Source organism: Rhododendron vialii, chromosome 13a, assembly GCF_030253575.1.
Source record: "Rhododendron vialii isolate Sample 1 chromosome 13a, ASM3025357v1".
NCBI classification, from domain to species: domain Eukaryota; kingdom Viridiplantae; phylum Streptophyta; class Magnoliopsida; order Ericales; family Ericaceae; genus Rhododendron; species Rhododendron vialii.
The window spans coordinates 17,477,059-17,489,817 of record NC_080569.1 but is presented as its reverse complement, the minus strand read 5'-3'; positions in this window follow the sequence as shown (position 1 = coordinate 17,489,817).

The window sequence follows — 12,759 nt, the reverse complement described above, 5'->3', positions numbered from 1 at the left end:
GGCAAGACAAATCTTTTCAATAGGAGTGTATCTCCTTTCACAAGGAGTCAATAACCTACTCAAATAATAAACTGTCTGTTCCTTTCCTTGAGCGTTATCTTGAGCCAAGAGGCCTCCAATAGAGCCTTCAGCTGCTGAGATGTAGAGCTTCAATGACCTGTTCTTGATGGGAGGCATAAAGACTGGAGCCGTTGCTAAATAGCCTTTGATCTCATCAAAGGCCTTTTGATGGTTTGCCTCCCAAACAAAAGCGTCATGGTCCTTCAGCTTCAAGAGTGGAGAAAAGACTTGAACCCTTCCAGCTAGGTTTGAGATAAACCTTCTCAAGAAGTTGAACGAACCCAAGAGCTTCTGCAACTCCTTCTTGGTGGTAGGAGGCTTCGCTTCCATGATTGCTTTGGCCTTGTTCTTGTCAACTTCAATCCCTCTGTTGTGGACCAAGAATCCAAGGAACTTGCCTGCGGAGACTCTGAAGGCACATTTCAAGGGGTTTACTTTCAAATCAAACTGTTGCATTCTCTAGAAAGACTTCCTCAAGTGTTCCAAATGTTCATCATAGGACTGAGACTTGACCACGATATCATCAATGTAGATCTCCATGAAATGGCCAATGAAATCATGAAATATGGCGTTCATCACTCGCTGGAACGAAGCACCAGCACTCTTTAGGCCAAAGGGCATTACGACCCACTCAAAGGTTCCTAGGGCTCCAGGACACCTAAAAGCGGTCTTAGCCGTATCGGCCTCGTCGATAAAGATCTGATTGTAGCCAGAATGCCCGTCCATGAAGGACAAGACCTTGTGACCAGAAGCTCTATCTACCAACTGATCTACGACTGGCATTGGATACTCGTCCTTTGGGGAAGCCAAGTTCAAGTTTCTAAGTCTACACACACTCTGACCTTACCGTTCTTCTTAAGGATTGGCACAATATTAGAGAGCCAAGTAACATACCTGGCTGTGCGTATGAACCCAGCATTGAAAAGGCATTCGATCTCATCTTTGACCTGTAAGTATACCTCATTGGACATCCTCCTTGGCGGTTGTTTGAAAGGTCTGAATTCTGGTTGTATAGGCAACTTGTGCTCCACTAGGTCTCTGGACAGACCTGGCAGCTCTTCGTAAGTCCAAGCAAAACCGGACTTGAATTCCCCTAAGAGCTGGATGAACTTTTCCTTCACGTCCTCTGGCAGAAGTTGACTAATATATACAGGTTTGGAATTCTCTGAATCTCCCAAATTAACTTCTTCTAAAGGATCTTGCACGTCAGCCTTTAAATCATCCAACTTGGCTGGGGCTGCTTCAAGGTCTTCCAGGCGGATTTCATCAAGATCTTCAACCAGGTTTTCGTCTTCGTTGATTACTTCGGCCGCACAGGCCGAAAAATCTTCCTCAGACTCTTGACTTCCCATCAGCCTCTTCTCTAGTGATTAGGCTTCAAACTTTGACAATGTGGGACAATGTGGTCCGAAGGGCCACATGTTTCTTTGCTTCTAAAGGGCTTACTGACATTGAGAAGGGTGTTTGGATGAAGCTATAATCGGCCTGCTTGACTCCGTAATCATTGGACCGATTAATTCTTGAAAAAATGCCTTCACTTCTTCAGCTGACTTGTCAAGGCCTGCCACCTTCATTGGACCAAACCCCTCATCATATAGGTGGGCCTCAGCATGGTTAGTAGAGGTCTTGAATGGTCTACGGTCAGCCCATATTACCTCCACGTCGTCTTGATTCCAAAAAATAAGACTTTGGTGAAGGGTTGATGGGACCGCTAGACAAGAATGAATCCAATCTCTCCCTAGTCGAACATTGAAGGAAGAGTGTGAATTGACAACAAAGAGAGGTGTTGTTATGGTCTTGGACCTTATCGTTAAATTCATGATCAAAATACCTTGGCATGCTGTCTCCTTCCCAGTGAAGTCAGTCAAGGTGGCGTTGCATGAAACCAGGTCTTGATCAGTCTTCCCGAGCCTCTGCATCATGGCCTTAGAAATGAGATTGGCTGCTGAACCGGTGTCTACCAGGATATGGTTCACTGGCATCCCATCAAGGCAACCAGCAATGTACAAAGGCTCGATGTGTTTGTTCATCATGGGACTCAGCCTCTCAAAGATCACGCTAGCTGCACGATCTTCATTCTTCTCTTCGGTCTCGTCCTTCAGCACGATCACTGAAGGCCCATTCAGTCCTACAGAGAATGACTCATTTAAAATCTCCGTTGTCTGCTCCATCTCTACAACATCTCCCTCCATGGCTGTTGGAGCGTTGTCCTTGACTTCCAGATCTGCTGGTAAGAACACGACCATGTTGCATTGCATGTTATGACCCTGTCCAGGCACAAACACCTTAGCCTGTGGATTCAACTTCGACTTGCCCCCCGAGTCTGGCCTCCTTGGTTCAAGGGCTGTCTTCTGGGTCAAAGTGACTTGTGTCGGTGAAGGCTGAATCCTAGCTTCTTCAAGAGTTCTTTCCAAGAGAGGTTGTTTCTTTGATACAGCGGCTTGCTTCGCAGGCAGTTGGGTAACAGCCTCTTTGTATGTCTTTCCCGAAGGTGCTTGCTTCTTAGGTAAAGTCTTTGGAGGAGGCTCGATGATAGCCTCTTCCACAGTCCTTTCCAAGGGCTTGTATACTCTTTTGGCCTTAGGTTTTTCAACCACAGGCTCTTCTACCAGGACTTCCACCTTCGTTTCTTCTTTGGGGTTGTCTTCAATCATTGGGTCGTCTAGTAGATCTGTTTTTTCATCAGCCTTTCTAGCTGCCTGCCGAATCGTTGGCGGCGCCTTTTCTGAGATCTAAATAAAGGTGGAGGTTCAGAAGGAAACTTGGGATGTTCAACCCTGTGCCACTCATCCGGAGGAGTGACTGGAGGTCTCACAGCCCTTGGTTTATCCCTGGAAGGAGCAGATATCCTCAAGTTGACGAGCCCATCTTCAATTTCAACCAACCCTGGCTAAATTCGGTTGAACACAGATTCGCGTACAACCCTTCTCCCTTTAAACCTGCGTGGCTCCTTAGGACTTGGTTCAGCCCTTTCCACAATAATGCTTTTCAGGACTGGCTTGCTAGGACTGGCATGATGTCCACACTCTGTGCACACCATGGAACAAGTTGGTTTCTCTGGTTTCTTCACTCCCGAAGGTCTGGACGACCAAAAGTTCAATTTTTCGAACCTCTAACCCGTTCAGTCCTGACATCACCCTCATCATAATAAGGATCCCAATACCTGCCTGGGCTAGATTTATAAACTGCTCTGGAAGGGGCTCCCAAACTTATCTTCTGCCTAGGAACAGTCCTAGGCATGTCCCTCATGTTGACGGAGACCATATTTGTACTCAGCCCTGAAGGAAAGGGATTGCCATCCACCCCCATGGGCTGCTTGTCTTTCTCGGGGAATTTGAACTCTCCCTGCTCAATTTTGTCCTGGATATCATTTCTAAATACTATGCAGTTATTAATAGTATGACTCCAAGAATTGTGATACTTACAATACTCTTTGCCCTTCAGTTCTTCCGGAGTTAGAATTTTGTGACCAAAGGGCAATTTGAGCAGCTTGTCGGCTAGGAGTTGATCAAAGATAGCTTCAGCCCTACCCACGTCGAATGTATAGGTCCTGGTTGACTTATTGAAAGTGCTCTGGGCTGGCTGCTTTGTGGGCTCCATCTTGATATAAAGGCCTTGCAAACGTATAGCTTTTTGTTGATGATTTCAGCCACTGCCACGTCTGGGTCTGCCTCTGCTTCCACTGCAGCAACCTCGTAATTAGGGTCGCAGTAATATGTCCCTTTGGATGCCGTCTTCCTGTCCTGCTCTTCCGCCAAGAACTTTTCATAATGAGAAGCCTTAGAAGATAATTCGAACAGGTCTCTGAACTTCGTTCCATAAAACTTCTTCTTCATTTCAAAGCCCATGCCGTTTAATGCTATACGCACGTATTCGGCCTCAGGAAGGACTATCTTGCATTTGAATCGAGCAGTTTTGAAACGTAAGAGGTAGGACTCCACAGACTCTAGATGGGTTTGACGATAGCATGACAGGTCCGCCAACGTCACTTCTGGTTCTAGCCTGTAGAATTGCTGGTGGAACGTCTCCTCCAACTGTGCCCAAGTCTGCACCAAGTTAGGTGGCAAGTTGATGTACCAAGTGAAGGCTGTCCCAGTAAGAGAATTGGGAAAAAGCCTCAACTTCAGTGCATCAATGGTTCCAGCCTCTCCACATTGAACTTGAAACCTGGCAATGTGCTCCACCGTTGACTGCATGCTCTCACCATTGAAGGTCTGAGATTCTGGGACTCTATAACCCTTTGGGAAAGGTGTATTGTCCACCTCCTCGGTATGAGGCTTCCTATACATTGGCCTTGCCAAAGGTCTGAAACCAGGTCCTAACTGCTCCTGGAGCAGGTTCAAGACTTGATCCCTTCCCATGACTAGGTCTGGCTCAGGAGGCGGCTGTGGGTGCGCCTCTTGTGCCTGCTGGTTCTAGGCTGGACTTGCCCCCCAAGTATCAGAGCTTTGAGGAGTACATGTAACTCCTTTGTCCTTTCCAGAGCCCTGGCCTCTTTGCAAAGGCCTTCTGTTTGTCTTGTCAGATTTGTCAAGCTTGTTCTGGTCCTCGACCAAAATAAACCTTTGATCGTTATTCGGAGGCGTCGAAGCTCCTTCAATCACGACTCCCTTCTCTTTTTGCCCCTCGAGTGCAGGATATTAGACGAAGTGGCATGGTAAAATGTCTGAGGAGGGGGAAGAACCCCCAATAAGCCAGCTTGGTCTTGACCGTTGCCAAAGACACCAAACTGTGGAAAGCCCTGCTGCTGAGGAGCGAGCGGTAGCCTCTCTGCAAGCGTAGCAACCATTTTGTTGACTGCTATGGTCAAAGGTTCCAAGGACTATGTGAACGATTGCGAGATTGACTGCGTAACGCTGTGGGAGATCTCACGTCCTGCCATGAACATATAATTTTTGACGCTGTTAGTAGCGTCGCTAAGATCTTGGGTGCTGATCTGAGGACCAGCTTCCTCGAGTAATGGCACGTCGACTGCCACTCCCTCATGACTCTGTGGTGGATCCGGGATGGGTGCATCTGGTTGTTGCTGCGGCTTCCTGACCATGATAAAACCCTTAGACGATTAGGGTCCCACCGGGCGTGCCAAAAAGATGTTCGGCTCCGAAATGGCTCAAGGACTGAGCGGGCGTGCCAAGACTTGTCGCGTCTAACGTAAAGAGCTGAGCGTCCCTTTTCTGACTTCTTCACCATGAGGGCGATAGTGCTGCAAACCTAAGGGCTGAATTGTAGTGTTGGTTCGTGGTTTTGCCTCTACGAGCAAGGACTTAATAATTTCCTAACCGTGTAGGAAAAGAAGTAACAACGTAGAATGACTTTATTATATCGTGATAATAAGGTCGGGGATACAAGAGAGATATGAATAACTTTATTATGTCGTAATAATAAAGTTGGGGTACAAGAGAGATAGAAAACTCGAACTACTTGGTGAAGTAATTGAGTAAATGAGAGAGAAGTGAGATAATTGCTTCACTGGGAAGGCTTTGATTTTTTAAGCGTTGAGCTTGATTGGTGTGGGAACCCTTTTTTCTTCTTGTCTTCTAGTACTTATAGGCCAAGAGTCTTCGAATTTTCTGCATGCAAGGAGCTTGTTGTCCTCTTCTCGTGATGACACATGTCCCATGTCTCCCGATTCTCTCTCCATGATGCAACGGTTGTGGGATGTTTGCACATGTGCTTTTTCCATCGTGGGAGGTTTGCTGGAAGTGAAAAACTAATTACCCACATGTAAATTCTTGATCATGGGTAGTTGAGAGAATAATGGGCCATGTATTTCTCCTCCACTCCCTATTTTCGTGGGTAATGGCCAAGTAGTGGGCCACCTCATCCCTTTTTCCGTGGGTTTCTTGGATAATGGGCCACTTAATCAAATTAAATGGTCTTCTAATGTATTCAACCCATAAAAACACCTATAGGATTTAAATAAGTCATGGGCCGACTGAATTCTTTTTGCAAATAGACCCACGACTCTCAAACTCGAGCCCAAATCGAACTAAAATTAATTAGGCCCAATTATCCCTGTCTTGGCCCATTAATTTTAACCCAATACATCTCTATTTTTTGGCCCAATTTAATTAAAAGACAATTAAATGGCCTTTCAACTCTTGCCCAGGACTGAGTGCCAAAAACGGGTGTAAACAGGAATGTATTGAAAACTGAATTCCATTAGAGCTAAAGACCATTTGCCAATTCGGTCTCTCATGATTGGCCGAGAAAGCAAGTATTCAACTAGATCTGTTTTACTCATTACGTAAACCAAAACAGGGAGCATATAGTGCCTCAACTTTATTGCTGAAAAGTACAAGGCAAGATAGATCTTTTCAATAAGAGTGTATCTCCTTTCACAAGTAGTCAACAACCTACTTAAATAATAAACCGTCTGTTCCTTTCCTTGAGCGTTGTGTTGAGCTAAAAGGCCTCCAATAGAGCCGTTGCTAAGTAGCTTTTGATCTCATCAAAGGCCTTCTGATGGCTTGCCTCCCAAACAAAAGTGTCATGGTCCTTCGGCTTCAAGAGTTGAGAAAAGACCTGTACCCTTCCAGCTAGGTTCGAGATGAACCTTCTCAAGAAGTTGAATGAACCTAAGAGCTTCTGTTACTCCTTCTTGGTGGTAGGAGGCTTTGTTTCCATAATTGCTTTGGCCTTGTTCTTGTTGACCTCAATTCCTCTGTTGTGAACCAGAAATCCAAAGAATTTGCCTGCGGACACTCTAAAGGCGCACTTTAAGGGGGTTTACTTTCAGATCAAACTGTTGCATCCTCAAGAATGACCTCCTCAAGTGTTCCAAATGTTCATTAAGGACTGAAACTTGACCACGATATCATCGATGTAGATCTCCATAAAACGACCAATGAAATATGGCATTCATTGCTCGTTGAAACGAAGCACCTGCATTTTTCTGGCCGAAGGGCATCACGACCCACTCCAAGGTCCTTAGGGCTCCAGGACACCTAAAAGCAGTCTTAGCCGTATCGGCCTCGTCGATGAAGATCTAATTGTAGCCAGAATGTCCATCCATGAAGGACAAAACCTTGTGACCAGAAGCTCCATCCACTAACTGATCTACAACTGGCATTCGGTGCTCATCCTTTGGAGATGCCAAATTCAAATTTCTGAAGTCCACACATACTCTGACCTTGCTGTTCTTCTTAAGGACTGACACAATATTAGAGAGCCAAGTAACATTCCTGGCTGTGCGTATGAACCCAGCGTTGAAGAGTCATTCGATCTCATCTTTGACCTGCAAATAGACCTCATTGGACATCCTCCTTGGCGGTTGCTTGAAAGGTTTGAATTCTAGTTGAATATGCAGCTTGTGCTCCACTAGGTCTCTGGACAGACCTGGAAGCTCCTCGTAAGTCCAAGCAAAATAGGACTTGAACTCCCTTAAGAGCTGGATAAACCTTTTCTTGACGTCCTCTTGGAAAAGTTGGCTAATATATACAGGTCTGGGATTCTCTGAGTCTCCCAGATTAACTTCTTCCAAGGGATCTTGCACATCGGCCTTTAGATCATCCAACTTGGCTGGGGCTGCTTCAAGGTCCTTTAACCGAATTTCGTCCAGATCTTCAATTAGGTTTTCATCCTAATTGATTACTTCGGCCGCACAGGCCGAATGATCTTCCTCTGATTCTTGATCACTCATCAACCTCCTTTCAAGCAAGTAAGCTTCAAACTTTGACAGTGTGGCGTGAAGGGCCACACTCTTTTCTTCTTCTGAAGGGTTTACTGACATTGAGAAGGGCGTTTGAATGAAGTTGTAATCGGCCTACTTGACTCCGTGATCATTGGATCGATTAACTCTTGAAAAAGTGCCTTTACTTCATCCGCTGACTTGTTGCCATGTATAGGAGCTATCTTGTGGTGGCCATACTTGTCAAGGCCTGCCACTTTCATTGGACCCACCCCGTCATCGTATAAATGGGCCTCAGCATGATTTGTAGAGGCCTGGAAAGGTATGCGGTCAGCCCATATCACCTCCACATTGTCTTGATTCCAGAAAATAAGACATTGGTGAAGGGTTGAGGGAACTGCTAGGCAGGAGTGAATCCAATCTCTCTCGAACAGAACGTTGAAAGAAGAGTGTGAATTAACAACAAAGAAAGGTGTTGTTAAGGTCTTAGACCCTACTGTTAGGTTCATGATCAGTATACCTTGACAAGTTGTCTCCTTTCCAGTGAAATTAGTCAAGGTGTAAGTGCAGGAGACTAGGTCTTGATCAGTCTTCCCAAGCTTCTGCATCATAAACCTAGGAATGAGATTGGCTGCTGGCCCATTGTTCACAAGAAGATGATTGATTGACATTCCATCAAGACAACCTGTGATGTACAAGGGCTTGATGTGTACAACTTGACACATGGTCTCTCAAAGATCACACTAGCTGCCCGATCCTCAGTCTTCCCTTTAGTCTCATCCTTTAGCACAATCACTGAAGGCCCGTTCAGTCCTACAGAGAAGGACTCGTTTAGAATTGCAGCAGTCTGCCCCATCTCCACAACATCTCCTTCCATGGCCGTTGGAGTGTTGTCCTTGGCTTCCAGATCTGCTAGTAGGATCACAATCATGTTGCATTGCATATTAGAATCCTGTCCAGGCTTGAACTCCTTGGCCTGTGGATTCAGACTCGACTTGCCCCCCAAGTTTTGCTTTCTAGGTTCAAGGGCTGTCTTCTGGAGCAAAGTGACTTGTCTTGGTGGAGGCTGAATCCTAGCCTCCTTAAGAGTTCTTTCCAAGAAAGGTTGTTTCTTGGATACAGTTGTTTGCTTTGAAGGTGGTTTGGTAATGGCCTCCTTATACGTCTTCTTGAACGGGACTTGCTTTTGAGGTAAAGTCCTTGGAGGAGGCTCAACAATAGCCTCTTCCATAGTTCTTTCCAAAGGCTTGTATACTCTTTTAGCCTTAGGTTTTTCGACCGTAGGCTCTTCCACTGGGATCTCCATCTTCGTCTTCCCCTTGGGATCATCCTCAATCATTGGGTCATCCAATAGATCTGCTTCTTCCTCAGCCCTTCTTGCTGCCTGCTTGAATTGTTGGCGGCGCCTCTTCTGAGATCTGGACAAAGGTGGAGATTCAGAAGGAAACTTGGGATGTTCAACCCTGTGCCATTCATCTGGACAAGTAACGGGAGGTCTCACAGCCCTTGGTTTGTCCTTTGAAGGAGCAGATATCCTTAAGTTCTCTAGGTCATCTTCAATTTGGACCAATCCTGGCTGAATTCGATTGAACATAGATTCACGTACAAGCCTTCTTCCCTTAGACCTGTGTGCCTCCTCAAACCTTGGTTTCGTCCTTCCCACGATAATACTCTTTAGGGCTGGCTTGCTAGGCCTGGTAGGACTGGCATGATGGCCGCACTCCGTGCATATCATGGAGCAAGTTGGCCTTTCTGGTTTCTTTACCCCTGTAGGTCTAGACCACCACGAATTCTGCTTTTCAATCCTCCTGACCCGTTCAGTCGTGAAATCTCCCTCATCATAATAAGGATATCCCAGTACCTGCCCGGGCTGGACTTGTAAGCTACTCTGGAAGGGGCTCCCAAACTTATCTTCTGCTTAGGAACAGTCCTAGGCACGCCGCCTCTCATGTCTACAGAGACCATATTTGTACTTAGCCTTGAGGGAAAAGGATTGCTATCGACCCCCATGAGCTGCTTGTCCTTCTCGGGAAATTTGAATTCTCCTCGGTCAATTTTGTCCTGGATATCATTTCTAAATACTATGCAGTTATTAGTTGTATGACTCCAAGAATTATGGTACTTACAATACTCTTTGCCCTTCAATTCTTCCGGAGTTGGAATCTTATGACCAAAGGGTAGTTTGAGCAGCTTGTCGGCCAGGAGTTGATCAAAGATAGCTTCAGCCCTACCAACGTCAAAAGTATAAGCCCTGGTTGGCCTATTAAAGGTGTTTTGGATTGGCTACTTTGTGGGCTCCATCTTGACAAAGGCCTTGCAAACATATGGCTTTTTGTTGATGATTTTAGCCACTGCCACATTTGGATCTGCCTCTGTTTCCACTACAGCAACCTGGTAATTAGGGTCACGGTAATACATTCCTTTGGATGCTGTCTTCCTATCCTGCTCCTTTGCCAAGAACTTTTCATAATGAGAGGCCTTAGAGGACAATTCAAACAAGTCTCTGAATTTTGTCCCATAGAACTTCTTCTTCATTTCAAAGCCCAAGCCGTTTAATGCTATACGCACGTATTTGGCATCTGGAAGTACTATCTTGCACTTGAATCGAGCAATCTTGAAACGTAAGAGGCAGGACTCCATGGATTCTAGATGGGTTTGACGATAGCATGAAAGGTCTGCCAGCGTCACTTTTGGTTCTACCTCGTAGAACTGCTGGTGGAACATCTCCTCCAACTGTGCCCAGGTCTACACGGAGTTAGCCGGCAAGTTGATGTACCAAGTAAAGGCTGTCCCTGTAAGAGAATTGGGAAAGAGCCTCAACTTTAGAGCATCAATGGTTCCAGCCTTTCCACATTGAACTTGAAACCTAGCAATGTGCTCCACCGTTGACTGCGCGCTTTCACCATTGAAGGTCTGAAATTCTGGAACTCTATAGCCCTTCGGAAAAGGTGTATTGTCCACCTCCTCGGTATGAGGCTTCCTATACATAGGCCTCCCCAAAGGTCTGAAACTAGGTCCTAACTGCTCCTGGAGCAAGTTCAAGACTTGATCCCTTCCCATAGTAAGGTCTGGTACAGGAGGCGGCTGCGGGTGTGCCTCTTGTGCTTGTTGGTTCTGGGCTGGACTTGCCCCCTGAGTATCAAAGCTTTGAGGAGTATGGACAACTCCTTTGTCTTTTCCAAAGCCCTGACCTCCTTGCAAAGGCCTTCTGTCCAATTTGTCAGATTTGTCAGGCTTGCTCAGGTCTTCAACCAAAACAAATCTTTGCTCGTTATTTGCTGGAGGCATCTAGGCTCCTCCAATCACAACTCCCTTCTCCTTTTGCCCCCCGAGTGTAGGGCTGCTAGATGAGGTAGCGTGATAAAATGTTTGAGGAGGAGGAGGTACCCCCAATAAGCCAGCTTGGTCTTGACCGTTGCCATAAACACCAAACTGTGGAAAGCCCTGCTGCTAAGGAACGAGCGGTAGCCTCTCTGTAACCGTAGCGACCATTTTATGGACTGCTATGGTCAGAGGTTCCAAGGACTGAGAGAACGATTGTGAAATTGAGTGTGTCACGTCGCGGGAGATCTCACGTCCTGCCAAAAACATATAATTTTTGCGCTGTAGGTAGCGTCGCTAAGATCTTGAGCGCTGATCTGAGGACCAGCTTCCTCGAGTAATGGCACGTCGACTGCCACTCCCTCAGGACTCTGTGGTGGATCCAAGATGGGTGGATCCGATTGTTGCTACTGCTGTTGCTTCCTTGCCATAATAAAACCCTTAGACGACTAGGGTCCCACTGGGCATGCCAAAAATTGTTTCGGCTCCAAAGTGGCTCAAGGACTGAGCGGGCGTGCCAGGACTTGTCGCTTCCAACGTAAAGGACTGAGTGCCCTTTTTCTGACTTTTGAACCGTGAGGGCAATAGTGCTGCAACCTAAGGGCTGGATTGCAGTGAAGGTCCGTGGTTTTGCCTCTACGAGCGAGAACTTAATAATTTCCTAACCGTGTAGGAAAAGAAGTAACAATGTAAGAATAACTTTATTATATCATAATAACAAAGTTGGTGGTGTAAGAGAGATAAGAATAACTTTATTATATCGTAATAATAAAGTTGGGGTACAAGAGAGATAGAAATGAGATAATTGCTTCGCTAGGAAGGCTTTGGTTTAAGCGTTGAGCTTGATTGGTGGGTGAACCCTTTTTTCTTCTTGACTTTTAGTATTTATAGGCCAAGGGTCTTAGATTTTCTGCATGCAAAGGGCTTTTTGTCCTCTTCTCGTGGCGCCATGTATCCCTTGTAACTTCCAATTCATGAGATCATGGGATAATGGGTAGTTATTGGAAGTTATAAAAGATCATGGTTAAATACTGCACTGGTCCAGATCTGATCCAAGTTTTCCACCTTCACCATGAGCTGACATGTGTCCCGAGTAGGCCTCAAATGTTGCCAAGTGTCCCAAGTAACTACCCATTAACATATTTAGTGGGATCATGGGTAGTTATTAGAGGTAAATAACAATTACCCATGTGTTTACTTGATCATGGGCAGTTAATGGGATAATGGGCCTATTTCTCCTCCTTCTTTTGTGGGCACCTGATGAGTAATAGGCCATTTGACTTGACTTGGCCATGTGTTGAAAACTTCCACTGACTTCTCTTGATTTCCGTCAAATTCTTACCAAGACATGGTAATGGGCCTTTTAAACAATAAAAAGCCTAATTTGCATGCGCCATTGGGCTTTAAATAATCATAATCCATAATTAAATAACTCGAACCCATGGTCGGCTTGGACTAAAATTAACTGGGCCTGCCAACATTGTTTTGGCCCAGTACATTTAGGCCCAATAACTCTTCATTTCATGGCCCAATTTAATTAAAAGATAATTAAATGGCTCTCCAACACTTGCCCAAGATTGTGTGCCAAAAACGGGTGTAAACAGAAAGCCAAAACTATAGTATTAAATCCCGTTGACTAACACACACACACACACACACACACACACACACACACACACACACACATATATATATATATATATATATATATATTTCAAATTTTGAAATTTCCCTTTAAAACAATTTTA